The 12,222-nt window shown below is 38.1% G+C and overlaps 1 protein-coding gene across 2 annotated transcripts in view; it reads left to right on the plus strand.

Moving 5' to 3' along the window:
* Positions 1-12,222, plus strand: part of LOC106054751 (lethal(2) giant larvae protein homolog 1) — a 67,097-nt gene that overhangs the window by 7,850 nt on the left and 47,025 nt on the right. The window lies entirely within an intron of this gene.

Here is a 12,222-nt window from a genome sequence, read left to right on the forward strand (position 1 = left end):
AACCGACTTTAATTTCCTCAACTTAAGTCAGACAAGTCAGTCCCAAATTAGAAAGAAAACTATATGGGGAGCTCCCTGATTTGGAAACCGCTGCGCAGTTCGTCTCATATATATTGCTCTAGTCACCTGAACGCTCCGAAATGAGAACGAGGAAGAAAAAAGTCCCGAAATTCAAAATCCCAGTCTTCACCGAGATTCGAACCCAGGATCCCAGGCTCATTAGGCAAGCGCTTAATCGCTCAGCCACTGCGCCTCTTATGAAGACTTACAACAAAAATGTGTTACAGAAGAATCTTGTCGAAAACTCTTGGAACTCTTGGTGTGGATAGTGACAGGGGGCTCTCTTCTATCCCCGCCAATGCAATGTACTTGGTCCTTAAACACCCCAACGGGAGTTCTGTTTTACTTCCCTACTGACCTGATCTTCTTATCAAACGACCGTTTCAACCCTGGTACCACAATGAGGCTGAGAAGCGTTACCCGGGAAACTGCAACGTAAAAGCCAGTGAAGACTAGACTAAGTCTCGCGAGCTGCTGATTCAACTAAAACAAGCAAAAGTTTAAAAAACAAACGTGCAAAAAAGGAGCGTATCTAATGGGAAGAACTACACATTTAAAGCCAAATATCTCAATATTGTAGTGTTTATTACCATTTTTGCCATTATCAAACAATATAATTATCTTATTTAATTTTTTTTTTTTTTTTTATGTATTCATGTCTCGTTAGGTACATTGAATAATTGTGTCAAGTTTCCACTTGATCCGAGACTGGAACGTGGGAGAACTAACGTGTCACAAATTTGTACCAGACAGACGAGTGAATTCAATCATTGTCATGAAAAGTAAGAGTTATTTTCAGATGGACAATTTCAATGAACAAACTAGTTCTCTACAATCAGTTTGTTTTCTAATCAACGCATACAAGGACACTGTTATACAAAAGTTGAGACATCTTTTTATTGTATGTCACAGAAACAGGATGACTGACTGAAGAGAAAGAGTAAAATTTGCCTGACATTTTTTCATCTTATTTTTTTTATACATACTTAATCCAATATAATTTAAAAAAAACTCGAATCATGGACTTAATATTATTAACAAAAGATTGGTTGTTTAATTGTAACCACCACTTCATTATGAGTGTCTCACTGATAGCGAGCCTTTTATTGTTTCTGGTTTTTTACTATTATTGATTTTTTCTTAAGCTAACATTTGGCTCTTTGTGGCGTCACAAAGGTTCCTCCTGTACCCCCCTCCCCCTTAAACCCCAAAATACACCAACCAAAGCGCCGTACACCCCCGCCCCCTATGTTTCCCCTAAAAGTGGTCCAGCTTGCGACTTCCATACTCTTTCTTTGAAAGACAAAGAGGTGTACGGTACTGGCGTCGGAAATGTGATGCAGTGAAAGAGGGCCAGAGGGGCAGCTGGCGCCCTCGCATTTACCATCGTTAACGTTAGATAACGTTATCACTATCGAATGGAAGAGGGTTTGCACTAAGTACCCTACAGCTCTTTCCCTCCCCCCCCTCTCTCTCTCTTCACCATGTTCCGCTTTATATAGGGCCCGATTCTGAAGTACCCTCTAATAGTTATCGTGAGTGTGTGTGTGTGTGTGTGTGTGGGAGTGTGAGTTTCTGTTGGGAGTAAGTGTGATTGGGCTGTAGTGGTCGGTATTTCAGATGTGGATACCTCACTGGAGTGAATGCTTCAAGTAGGTACCTCCAGTAATAAAGAATGTAGATGGCTTTGAAAGCTGGGACCAAGACAAGGGTCTTTGTGGTTGTGGATGTGGGAATTTCTTAAGCAACAAAGTTATCAGATAACATTTTATTCTATCCTCGTTACTAATGTATCACTCTTAAGCGTGTTTCAACAGGAAAACACGTTAAAAGTAAAGGGGGGGGGGGTCTTTGTAATTTACCCCCTCCCCCGCCCGCTCTTTTTAGGACACTCAAGATCGTGGTGGCTGAGTGGTAAAGAGCTTGGCCTCCGAATCGAGGGGTGTCGGGTTCAAAACCAGGTAAAATGTGGGATTTTTAATTAAAGGATTTTTAGGAATGGCCTGAGCCCACCCCAATCTAACAGGTACTTAACATAAATTTCTATGGCTTGCTGGTGAAGGAGGGCGCCAGTGATTTTTAAAAAATATTTTCAATATTCTATTGCCGCCATTGTATTGACGTAACTGTGGTTGGTGGTAGGGTTAAAAAAAATGTTTAAATGATGACGTGAAAAAGCTGACATTAAGATGTTTTTACAAAATGTTATGGGAAAGGTTTCATGTCAGTGGTGAGCAAGTTATGGAGGTCAAGCCATTATAGGATGCTGATGAGGGCGTAGACTGTCAGTTTAATATTCTAATGAGTTGTGTAGTATCGAAGCATTTCCCTCTAATGAGTTGTATAGTATCGAATCATTTCCCTCTAATGAGTTGTATAGTATCGAAGCATGATGACGATTTGATTGAGATAAAGGTCCAACCAATTATCATTCTATGGCTTGTTGGCTAAGAAGGGTGCCAGTGATTGTGAAAGAGTTAAATATTCTATTGGCGTCATGTGGGGAAGAGAAACGATTGGTGGGTTAAGGGAGTAATTGAATAATAAAAATGACGAATATAGAGAGTAATGTATAACCATCTCTCTCTCTCTCTCTCTCTCTCTCTCTCTCTCTCTCTCCCTCTCAAACACGCTCACCTATCATAAAAAGCCACAAAACAAATAGCACCCCCCGTTCCCTCCCTACACTACAGCTGCTGTGTCTTGAGTCAACATTGTTCATCAAAAGTATTGATTTGTGAACACGGGTAGGGAGGAAAGTAGTTACAAATCAGGAGGGGGGGGGGAGGAAGGGGTAGTGACTGTGGTTAAGTACGTGTGTATGTGTAAATGCGCATGTGTTGTTTGATTGGTCTTTGCGCATGTACAAAACGCATGTCGAGCATTTTTAGACCTAATAAGACAGCAAGCATCTTTTTTGGACCTAATAAGACAGCAAGCATCTTTTTTGGACCTAATAAGACAGCAAGCATCTTTTTTGGACCTAATAAGACAGCAAGCATCTTTTTTGGACCTAATAAGACAGCAAGCATCTTTTTTGGACCTAATAAGACAGCAAGCATCTTTTTTGGACCTAATAAGACAGCAAGCATCTTTTTTGGACCTAATAAGACAGCAAGCATCTTTTTTGTAATGGCATTGGAAAGCATAGTCTTAAGGTGCTCAGATCTCTCTTTCTCTTTCTCACATACACTCTCTGACTCTTTCTGTTTCTTTCTCTCACACACAAACACTCTCTGTTTCTTTTTTTTTTTTTGTTACTCTTTGTCCCTCCCTCTCTTTCTCTCCAAACGATGTAATTAATAACGCCAATATTTAATGTGATGTTAGAATCAGGTTTTGAAAATTTTAGTTTTACAGTCAAGCACAGAGTTCCGCTTTCAGACCCTGCGATCTATAGGGCAGATGATGTAAAGGGCATCTTTTGCAATGGCCCACGGTTGACGAGGGTGTCAACTGGCCGATACTTTTCACCAATTAATGCCAGATACCTATTACAACTGAGTGAACTCAGGGGCGCCCTAAAGATCCTGAATTTCAAAATACCAGTCTTCACGAGATTCGAACCTAGGACATCCGGTTCGGAAGCCAAGCGCTTTACCACTCAGCCGCCGCGCTTCCTTATTGATGTAGGCCCACGTGTAATATTGACATTCCAAAACACAGAGATTTCTACTATCTCTTCCCATTTGTCTCTTTTTTTTTTTTTTTTAATCTCAAAAGTACAAACTAACTTTCTTGTGTTGTATAGTACATACATGTTGATATTGACATTCAGAGTCTTCCCTGAACTTTAACCGACAGACAGATAACAATGTACTTCTATGATTGTGGCCTAATGTTGGATTCGCTTAATTCCAAGTTCAAATAAAAGTCAAAGCCACAGAGAAATATGTTACAAAATTAATCTAAACGAACATCTCTTTCTTCCGTCTCTGTCACCAAATTCACTTCTCTCCCTTTTCTCTCTTCAAATTCACTATTCTCTCCCTTTTCTCTCTTCAAATTCACTATTCTCTCCCTTTTCTCTCTTCAAATTCACTATTCTCTCCCTTTTCTCTCTTCAAATTCACTACTCTCCCTTTTCTCTCTTCAAATTCACTATTCTCTCCATTTTTCTCTTCAGATTCACTACTCTCTCCCTTTCTCTCTTCAAATTAAATATTCTCTCCCCCCTTTCTCTCCAGCTTCTCTCCTCTCCTGTCCTCTATACTCTCTCGTTTCAGTATTTTTTAATCCCCCTTTCAAACAATATGTTAAAGTCAGACCGTGGAGGTCCATGATTTTTTTTTCATTTAAAAAATAACCTTTTATTACTTTAATGGGAATTCTCTCATTTTTTACCAGCGTTATATCAGACACAAGCCGACATGTCTCTTCTCTACTCGATCTAGATCAACTTTTTAGATAGAATCCAGAGTATTAACTACTGCTAACTTTTACTACCAAGCCTAACAATATCTGAGTAAATCTCTCATGTAGGCCGTGAACACGGCTCTCACGATTATCGCTACCACATATGTCACTTGAAGTAAAAGTCTGAATAATAAAGTTGGGATTAACAGCAACACAAGGAGGTTAACAGCAGCACAAGGGTTAACAGCAACACAGGGGTTAACGGCAGCACAAGGGTTAACTGCAACACAGAATAAAGCAGAGGAACAGATTTAAAATGAAACAAAAAAAATCTGTTGCTGAAGACGATGAATAGGTCAAAAGGAGAAAGAATGTACATATTCATGCTGATCCATTGTTAAATACTGAGACTTTGGCTATGTTGTTACTGAGACTTATGTTGTTACTAAGACTTATGTTGTTACTGAGACTTATGTTGTTACTGAGACTTACGTTGTTACTGTGGTACCAGTTGGTTGAATTTTTTTCTTTTGTTAGGGGCCTTTATTATCATATTCATGTATTTTTATTGTAAAACAATGGTAACCAATTTAGTCCTATGTTTCAAGACTAGATCTACGACCAATGGTAGGGTCTCTTATTCTAAACAGATTGCGAATGCAAGGAATGGACAATGGTATATTTAACAAAAACTTGAGCGGGAAGAAAAAAAAAAGAATAAACAAAAAAAAAAAAAGTAAAAATGGCCCTTGACATGGGGAGAGATGAGAGGATAGAGCCGTTCGAGTTGGCGTGTTTCCTGGCGCCCCCTATCCCCACGCAGAAGGTGTGGTCATGTCCCCCTCTTTACCCCTAGTACAGACGTACTTGTATTGTTGAGTTTCCAGTGTTTTGGTGTGGGATGAATCCACGTAATGGAAATCAATCAAAATGCAAAGAGCATGAAATATCTGTAAGGGAAAAAAAGACTTACTTTAAGAAGAGACTTTATTGAAAGACTATTGGAGTGTAAAATGGACATCTCCATGATATATATATATATATATATAGAGAGAGAGAGAGAGAGAGAGAGAGATTGAAGCTTATTAAAAGATTAACGTTGACAGCTTGGGTCCCTTCTTATCGAAGACTTGCTCAAACTAGGTCACTGACCTAGTGCTACAAAAGTAGGTCCGAGAGAATTGGGACATATGCAAACGAACACAAAAAAACTGTGTCTCACGAAGTGAACTGTTTGGTGAGTCACGTCTTCGACAGAATTTGGGGGGGGGGGGGGGGGTTTGCTGTAAGATTTAATATGACTTAATGTCTGCAGGGAGGGGATAGAGCAGTCAACTCTTCGTTTTGTTTTTCTTTATTAGTAGTTTTGTTTTGTTTTGTTTTGGTAAAAGTGTTGAGGTGACAAGAAAACAAGGCGTCGCTTAGACTAGACTGCAGCACACGCGCGCACACACACACACACATTCGCGCACACCTTCAGGCTACATCACGCACGCTTTCTTACACAGACCAAATGAATCTTTAGTTCTTGCGGGAATTCGAAGTCATTGATGACAGTGTAATATAAAACATAAAATATTACTAAACGGAACTTTTTACAAAACATGTCTGTCTGTCGGTCTGTCTGGTACAAGTTTTGAACACGTTATTTCTCCCACTTCCTATTCTCAGATAAGTTTTAACTTTGCACAATTATTTTTTGTTTCAAGCAAAACATGAATCTTTTTTTTTTTAAATAACCAATTAGTTAATTAAATAGTGGTAATAATTAATTTTGTTTCATACTGGAAAAGGAAATAAATCTTACAGTATTGAGCTCTATAACACTAAATATGGAGTTATTCCCATTGATAAGCTTTGCTTATTAAGAGTATTTTTATCTTATTTTTGTTTGTTTTATTCTAAAGCGCTATTGTACTATCGACACTACTATAGAGCACTTCTTTTCCCAGATTTTTTAAAAATCAAGCCTTAATCGATTTATCAGTCCTGGGTATTATCTCTTTCGGGAACTGTAATGCAATGATTGAAGAAAAATAAACCTAGAACTATGTTTTTTGTATGCCTGATAAAACAATATGGAGGAACAGAAACTGAAAGTGTAACACGTTCCGAGTTGAAATATTTTCGAGTGACGACTGTTCCTGTTATCTAGGCGAGTGTATTCTACACAGCTGAGTCTGCTTTACATCTTACATAATCTAAATCTAAATCGATCTAATTCAGCTGGTGGCTTGTGTTCTATAAATAAATAACAGGGGAGACAAGTCAAAGTGTGACGCTCCTGTAAAGTGAGTTTCTTGACAAGATGAAGATCACAGTAAATGTAAGTTCGAATGAGAGATTTCAATTAGGAGCTTTACTCTCTTCTGTGCACTGCAGTACATAGTTGGGTTTTTAAAGCAAGAAAATAAAACTTAACTTCGATTCGATGGTCATCTCTAATGGAACAAAAAAAAAAAAAAAAAAGAAAGATGCTAAGTATGGTGGTCAACTGGTCACTTCATTGATTCCAAAAATGAAAGTCTAAGAGTTCTATAATTTTTTTAAAAATCGAATTTAAATACGTCCTTTGAGTCATTTCATCTCCTCCATATGAGCAGTGATGGTCAGAGACTATGGTAAACGCAAAAACAAGAATACTGGCCTATTCTATGGCCACTAGGAACACATTTTGAAAGGCTAAATTGGGATAATAAATGTTCCTAGTTATTTGTGGTATGAAATAAAATTAACAACAATTATGTTTTAAAATGTTTGTAAAATGTTTTACATGTTTCGGATGCTCCTTCAGAGTTGAAGATAGTTTACTTCCTAGTCCAAACCTCCCGCAGGACGACGGGGGATGGGAGCGGGCAGGGTTTGAACCCGGGACCATCGATAAATCCGAACAACAGTCCAGCGTGCAAACCGCACCACCAGGAAGTCACCTTATAAAGAGGTCCGACTCCTAGTCATTGCTGAAATTACAATTAATTTCTCATTAATCTATTCGACCAGAGATTGTGCTAATATATAAAAGGCGTGTCAAGGACTGAAGGAGTCAAGTTAATCTTATAATACTTTAGGAAATATATTTGTAAAATATCAATAAAGTCAATGGTTTTATTTCTATTTCATAACATTGTGACACATTGACCAACTATAACCTCTCAGAATTGTACGTAGTCTTGACCACTGGCGGATCCAGGGGGGGGCGGTAGGGGCGATCGCCCCCCCCCCCCACTCGGCCGACCCCCCCCCCCGAAGGGGGGGGGGCGGACGAATTATGGTATAGAATTCACACAATTTGTATGCGAATTTATTACTTTTGTTAATAATATATACTAATTATTTATATTTCAACCTATTTTTAGATTATTTCGCCCCCCCCTTCTAGTATTTTGGCCGATTTGGTAGGGTCGGGAGGGGGCGATGGCATCAATCCGCCCCCCCCCCCCCACCATAAAACTTTCGAGTGGGGGGGCGGGCGGTCCTATTTATTTGTAGAAATCACAGTTTGCTAACAGAATCAATTAAATATCTATATGATTAAAACTTGTTATTGGTATTTTAACCGGTCTTTATATAATTTCGTTCACCTGTTGGCCGAATGGAAGGGGAAGAGAAAATACCTCCACCGCCCTTCCCATCTAAACCCTTTGAGTGGGGGGGGCGGTCCTACTTTTATGGAGAAATCATAGTATGTGAACAAAATTAGTCGAATATCTATATAATATAAACAGGTGGAAGTGCGATACATGCAATCCCCTTCCCCCCATCGGACAAATCAATACTTTTTCTTTTTGTATTATAGTAAGAAATTACAAAATTTAAAAAAATCTGTCACTAATATAATTTATATATGCTATAATGTAAATTCTTATATCGAGTCGCCCAACCCCTATTCTTTAATGCAAAATGCAATCAATAGCAGAAATTATAAAAAGGAGCGAGAATTAATAGTTTTCATTTTACCGCCCTTGCCCTTTCCAGACAGAGTTTGTGTAATTTGACATGAATTTATCATAACTATTTTAAGAAAGACTTTGCTTTGGAAAAGTTATAATTCAAGAGAAATTTTTCAATATAACAGTCACGGTTGAGATGAGTTCAAAAGCCAGATAATCTTTTCCTAGTCGACTTTTTCCAACCTTTACTCTATCTCATATTTTTCTAGTTAAATAAATTTAGGACTATAACTCACAATGTATGCCAGGATTTTATTGAATATTATTAATCGAATTTTTTTTTTCGGCGGCGATCCTCAAAACCTTAATCTAAATATGTGGGGTATCTAATCTTTTCAAAGAACAAATCGGTTTTATTTGCAATGTATTAAGGGACTATTAATTCATATTAGAATATTTTTCTCATTATTCAAAAGGCACTTTATAATAGAATGAATAATGAGCTGTAGGGCACGAGAATGCGTTATTGCAGTGAAGAATGCCAGAAAACGCTTTTAGCGTCGAGGCTTCACCCCGAACCTCACTGATGAATAATAAGCTGTAGATGTCAGGAGAATGCGTTTCTGCAGTGAGAAATGCAAGAAAACGCTTTTGGCTTCGCCCCGAACACCACTAATAAGTAATGATCTGTAGATGTCAGGAGAATGCGTTTCAGCCGTGAAAAATGCAAGAAAACGCTTTTAGCGTCGAGGCTTCGCCCCGAACCTCACTGATGAATAATAAGCTGTAGATGTCAGGAGAATGCGTTTCTGCAATGAGAAATGCAAGAAAACGCTTTTGGCGTCGGGGCTTCGCCCCGAACACCACTAATAAGTAATGATCTGTAGATGTCAGGAGAATGCGTTTCAGCCGTGAAAAATGCAAGAAAACGCTTTTGGCGTCGGGGCTTCGCCCCGAACCCCACTTAAGAAGCTTACAGCGCTCTCCCAGACCCCCAAGCTTGCAAGAGAAAGACTGGTTTTTTTTCTGTTTTTTTTCGCCGAAGATTGAGAAACAGTCTTATTTTATTCTCATATATCGAATATATATATATATGATGTACGCACGTTTATGCATAGGGTTAGGGTTTACTGGGCGTTAGGGTTAGGGTTTGGAAAAAAATCGCCCCCCCCCACTCCAAAGTTCTGGATCCGCCAGTGACCTAGACATACATACACATAGTACACGCGTATCTAGTCTCAGTTTAAAACTAAAGAGAGACATATCTCCACGGTTGACTTCACAAAGGGAATGTACATGACATAAACTCTGCCCTTTTTAAAAACAAATTCCAACATGACACTATTATCTAGTGCTCCATTCATAAATCCATCTAGTGCCATTACAAAACATTATTCATCGACTCCCTGACCTGTTAGGCTTAACACATACATTGGTGTCTTCCGTTTCATGTCTTTGAACAGTCATAGCAAATGAAACTAAACACATGTCTAAGAATTACTGCTCCATTTCAGGTGTCCATTATTTATAATCATATTTTCATTGACAATTGTAATCAAACTGAATTTCCCTTGGTTTGGACCAGCGGTTGTCAACCTTTTCAACTCGGTGACCCCTTTTTTACACCCCCCCCCTTTTCTGCCGCGACCCCCCCCCCCCCCGACACACACATACAGCAATGGAAGAGTAGGCAATAACAATCCATATTTTCGAGGGTCTTAGGCGACCCCTGGTAAATGGTCAATCAACCCCCAAGGGGGTAGCGATCCACAGGTTGAGAACCCCTGGTTTGGACCAATCAAATTATCTAAATTATCAGCATCTTAAAATAGCACATATTTGTCTTTCATTGAAGTTGTCTTGTTAGTGTCTGACGTCCTTTCAGGATTGAAGATTAGTACGACCTTGCCCTTCTGCAGGACAGCAGGGGATGGCAGCAAACAGGGTTTGAACTCGGCACCTTCAAGATGACAGTCTAGAACGCATACCACAAGCATACTTAACTAATTTTTTTTAATTATTTTTTATTATTTAGCATTTAGTCTACATCTGACACCAAACAGTAAAAAATGTATAAACAACAAACTTTTGCACTGAATCATTCTCAAAGATATGGAAGACAACAACATGACAAAAACATCACACATCTTCACGATTAGCACCTGCCCATGTTGTCAACATCTTTTAGTTTGTTTATGTTTGCTTTGATTGGATGACACCACACACACAGTTCTACAGTATTGAGTTGACCTTTTGTATATTGGTTTTCCCGTTAACTCAAACTGAGGCTTTAAACCAATTGAGTAATATAGACACTTATGGTCGTGCGGTTACACATTTGTAAACAAATGTTCTCTGTTAGGAAGTACGTTACACTAGATTTCTATCGAGATATTTCTCTGTTAGGAAGTACGTTACAGTAGATTTCTATCGAGATATTTCTCTGTTAGGAAGTACGTTACAGTAGATTTCTATCGAGATATTTCTCTGTTAGGAAGTACGTTACAGTAGATTTCTATCGAGATATTTCTCTGTTAGGAAGTACGTTACAGTAGATTTCTATCGAGATATTTCTCTGTTAGGAAGTACGTTACAGTAGATTTCTATCGAGATATTTCTCTGTTAGGAAGTACGTTACAGTAGATTTCTATCGAGATATTTCTCTGTTAGGAAGTACGTTACAGTAGATTTCTATCGAGATATTTCTCTGTTAGGAAGTACGTTACAGTAGATTTCTATCGAGATATTTCTCTGTTAGGAAGTACGTTACAGTAGATTTCTATCGAGATATTTCTCTGTTAGGAAGTACGTTACAGTAGATTTCTATCGAGATATTTCTATGTTGAAACCAGATGAAAGATAAACTGGCTTAACATTGATATTTAAACCCACTGAGGTCTAGAGATTGGGAAACTCGAAATGACATTCAGATCTGATGTCACCTGATGACTAGTTGATCGGATGAGGCCTAGTTTTTCTTCCAGCAACACGCCAAGATGACAAAACAAAAGGCTTCACTGCCACCATATCCTAACTGTTATGCTACAAATGTTTCCTCTCAGAAACGATTCAGAATTTCTCAGGAAATAAACGAGTTTAAACTTGACCCAGATACCCCCCCATCCCTTTTCCCAACTGGTCCAGACAAGTGATAGGATCATAGTGAATTGAGAAAGCTAAAAGCAAGAAATTGCGCTAAACAAAAATATTTGGTACAAATATTTATAATCCCACAGATTTATTGTTTTTGGTTAAGCTCTATTACAAGTTTTATTATATGACTGATCCAAACTTATTGATACAATAACACTTACTATAAGATTTGTTAATTTGTTGTTGTTTTTTTTAAGTATTTTGTTATGTTTTTCTTGTTCTGTTTTAGCTTTGTTGTTTTCTACGTTAACTTAATTCTAATCACAGAAGTCAACGCGCTAAACTGGAGACATTACGTTTGTAAAGGCGGATCATTGTTGCTCTATCACGTGACACACACGATTACCGTTGTCAGAAACAATAACATTAAAAAAACACTTGAAATCAATCTCCTTATAGACTTTGACAAGTTCTTCAGAGGACGCTACTTACACTTCAGACTTGATGGCGAATGTCTACATATCCTGATAACAGACCATGTTAAGATTTTTAAATTTTTTTTTTTTATCTTTCTGGGCATATCTTGATTCATAAAAAATAGCAGAACTATAAACTCTATTTTTATGTCAGTCATCTGAACAAGTCTGTATTCTATACGATAAAATATGATAAAAAAGAAAACAACTTGTTTCTTTCGTTATAATTTAATAAAGTCTTGAAACCCATCTCGAAATTTTGTTGTCTTTTTAAAAGACTCGTCTCTTCTCGAAAACGTGATGTGAGGTCAAGAGTTAAAAGGTTAAGATGTGAGGTCCAGACTTAA

Source organism: Biomphalaria glabrata, chromosome 2 (genome assembly GCF_947242115.1).
Source record: "Biomphalaria glabrata chromosome 2, xgBioGlab47.1, whole genome shotgun sequence".
Lineage (NCBI taxonomy): Eukaryota > Metazoa > Mollusca > Gastropoda > Planorbidae > Biomphalaria > Biomphalaria glabrata.